The 3,716-nt window shown below is 36.4% G+C and overlaps 1 long non-coding RNA gene across 1 annotated transcript in view; it reads left to right on the top strand.

Annotated features, from left to right (window-relative positions):
* The window catches only part of LOC106878943 (uncharacterized), a 30,093-nt gene extending 26,383 nt beyond the window's left edge, over positions 1–3,710 (top strand). The window contains exon 3 of the long non-coding RNA XR_001410572.2: positions 3,596–3,710. This is a non-coding gene — a long non-coding RNA (uncharacterized LOC106878943). The remainder of the gene's footprint in view (positions 1–3,595) is intronic.
* Positions 3,711–3,716: the final 6 nt, after the last annotated feature.

The raw sequence follows: 3,716 nt of genomic DNA, 5'->3' as shown, positions 1-3,716 counted from the left end.
TAGATAGATAGATAGATGGATGGATATGCAGAGCCAGCGGTGATTACAACGTTTCAGATCTCACGACATCACTCAGGGGCAGATTCAGCAGACATATTGTCAGATAAAAAATATAATTAAGATTTTCTCGGTATGTCTGGAGAATTTTTGTCTCTGGGGAGAATCGTGAAATTTGAACCGTTGCTACTGCCATAGGACATTTAGTATGCACGTACGCACACACATACACACACACACCGACATATTTACGCACATATTTGTTTAAATGTACGCATATACTTATATGTGGTGTTGTATGTTCGCGTATACATGCGTGTATATATGTATATGTATACATATCATTATCTATCTAATATTTATCTATAATTATTTCTCCCTCTCTCCGCTTTCTCTCTCTCTCTTTCTCTCTCTTTCTGTAGATATGTGTGTGGTGTATGCATGCATGAATGTATGTATGTATATATATATATGTGTGTGTGTGTGTGTATGTATATATATATATGTATATATATTTATACATATATATATACATATATACATATACACCTATATATATATATAATATATATATATATACATATGTACCTATATTTATGACATATATATATATATGCATATATAATATATATATATGAGATATGTATATACACATAATATTATATATATATATATATATATATATATATATATATATGTATGTATACATACACACATTCACATAAATACAAAATTAATTACGTATATATATATATATATACGTACATATATATACCTACATACATACTTACATACATACATACATATATACCTGCATGCATACATACATACATACATGTTATTGATCGAAATGCTACAACGCAATAGTAGTATGTAATTCATTGTACTAAAGATGATTCATCGGCTTCTATCCTCTCTAAAATAGAAGTATTTTCACATTAAGAATATTCTTACGTAATTAACAGGACTACTTCACTATTATGACAAATTAATCAAGATTTCGAACGATTTATTAATTATCTAAAAGTGTTTCCTTTCAACGTATAAACACATTTAAGACTTATTCTGGTCAAGCAGAGTATGTATGATCCGGAGCTTTCCAACTCTGACCTGCCAGCATTTTTTCGTCTATATGTAGTACTCTTTTCAACAATCTGTTCTTTACTTGAGTAGATAGTGCATGATTTGCGGGCGATTTGGTTGCTATTTCCAGGCTGTTCATGAGTCGTAGATGAGACTCCAACGATGGTTAGTTTTGTAATTACTATAAAGGTAATAGTGAAGGCGCATGGCTCAGTGGTTAGAGCGTCGAGCTTACGGTCGTGATGTTGTGAGTTCGAATCCCGGACCGGGCTGCATGTCGTGTTCTTGAGCAAGACACTTTATTTCACGTTGCTCCAGTTCACTCAGATGTAGAAATGAGTTGCGACGTCTCAGGTGCCAAACTGTATCGGCCCCTTTGCCTTTCCCTTGGATAACACAAGTTGCGTGGAGAGGGGAGGCTGGTATGCAGGGGCGACTGCTGGTCTTCCATAAACAACCTTGCCCAGACTTTTGCCTGGGAGGGTAACTTTCTAGGTGCAATCCCATGGCCAGTCATGACCGAAGGGGGTCATAGAATAAGGGTAATACAGAGTTTTATGTGTAAATGTATAATGAAACATGGAAATATAAATAGAGAATTAAGTCCAGGGATAGTTGTGTGGTTAAGAAGCTCACGTTTCAGCCACGTGTTAGTGAATTAGTTCCTCTGCTTGTCACGTCTCCCAAACGTCTCGTACTATAACCCCTAGTTAAACTATAACCCAATGATTTGGGCGTTGGATTTGATTAACAAAATCCCATCGTAAACATACATACATACATACATACATACATACATACATACTTACACTAGCGTAGCTAGAGTGTCTGCCGCTCGGGGCGGCACTTCTGTTTGCCGACCCGGACCCCACAAAAATCACATATTGCCTACAGCAGACCCAGAAGTACCGCCCCTTTGAAAAATGCCAAGTTGCGTGAAACGATCGTACTGCATTACCTCTGGATATCCTTATACGGTTGTATAAAAGAAGTTATGATTTTTTATGCTGAAATATAAATGCTAAGAAAAAGAGAGAGGGAGATATAGAGACACTGAGCGAGGGGTGGCATGAGTAGATAATGGAAGAAGGAGAGGATGAAAATAAAGGTGGGAATAAGATAATGAATGAAATATTCCGTTTCTTTAAACGTTGGATGAGATTGAAAATATCACACGATTTTGTTTTTATGATGCGTATATTAAAATATATTCAAAAACGGCTGTCACCGAAAATCAAGAATGAGATGATAATCATTCATTATTTTCTCTTGAGTCAGTGAGCAATACTTAAAAAGTTAATGTAAGAAAATATCAGGAGGTATCCATAAGAGGATTTTGGTTGTTCGTTGTTACAGAAGAAGGATACGCAGCACAACAATTTAATGACTACAGCACCAATGCAAAGTGATAAATATTTTATCGCTTATCTATTGCTTATTTCAGTTATTAGATAGCGGCCAGGCTGGAGCATCACCTTGGAATAGCCTTGGTCGAAAGTATTGAATCCAGCACTTGTTTCTTTTTAAAGCTTGATACTTATATTATCAGTTTTCTTTTGCCGAACCTCTATGTCACGGGGACAAACACAGACACAGACACACGTACATGCTCTCTCTCTCGAACACAAAACAAACACATAAGTACACACTCATACATACGTACACACATACACACATACGGGCGCACACACACCACATATTTACGACGGACATGGTTCAGTTTCCGTCTAACAAATTCAAACACATGTCTTTGACTGACCCGAGGATATAGTAGAAGTCACTGAAGGTTCCACGTAGCGAGACTGAACCCGGACAATGTGGTCAAAAAGCAAACTTCTTACCACATAGCTATGCTTGAGCCTATAACCCAGACCTGCGCTTGTATTAATATAATCAATAAATTTGAAAATAGAAAGACTCAATGGATATAAATTAATTTATTAGTTATTTAACATTCCCTACAATTGTTTCACTTCGCACCCAATTTAAATTACAAAACATATATACTAATATATGTTTGTCTTTTGAGTACCCTGGATGGAAGATCTTCAGGACAAAATGGACATTACAGAGCTTATATTTTGAACAATTGAAATATAGCAACACACTAAGCGGACTTTATAATATAGGGTTGATAATTTTGATACGCATTTCCATTTTTGCTGGTGAGAATAACTTCAATAAAATATATTTCATCCGCTGCCATCCACCACTTACTCATCTTCATTTCCATTTGGTGTTTTTCGATCTCGGACGGATAAAAAAGGAAAGTTGAAACCGGTGGGATTTGAGTTGAAAGCGGAAACAAATCCAATAAAATACTTGTTAAGTGGTGGTGGTGATGGCGATAACGATGATGACGATGACAACCACGATGACGATGACGACGACGAGGACAAAGATGACTTACGAGACCACGAGAGATTTACGATGACCATAACAATATTTCCTGGACAACAAACTGCATGCCATACACCAAAATATTTCAATGTCTTCTGTCTTCTTCTTATTCCAGGATACGTGAACTAGGAGGTACCAACAAATGGAAAGAGACATTAGGCGAATTTGCGGATTTCTCTAACCGGAAGAGACTTGTGTCTGAATTACAAGAAGAGTCACGAGTATGCAGCAAAGCT

Source organism: Octopus bimaculoides, chromosome 8 (genome assembly GCF_001194135.2).
Source record: "Octopus bimaculoides isolate UCB-OBI-ISO-001 chromosome 8, ASM119413v2, whole genome shotgun sequence".
In the NCBI taxonomy this organism is placed as follows: Eukaryota; Metazoa; Mollusca; class Cephalopoda; order Octopoda; family Octopodidae; genus Octopus; species Octopus bimaculoides.
This window is presented reverse-complemented; position numbering and strand designations above follow the sequence as displayed.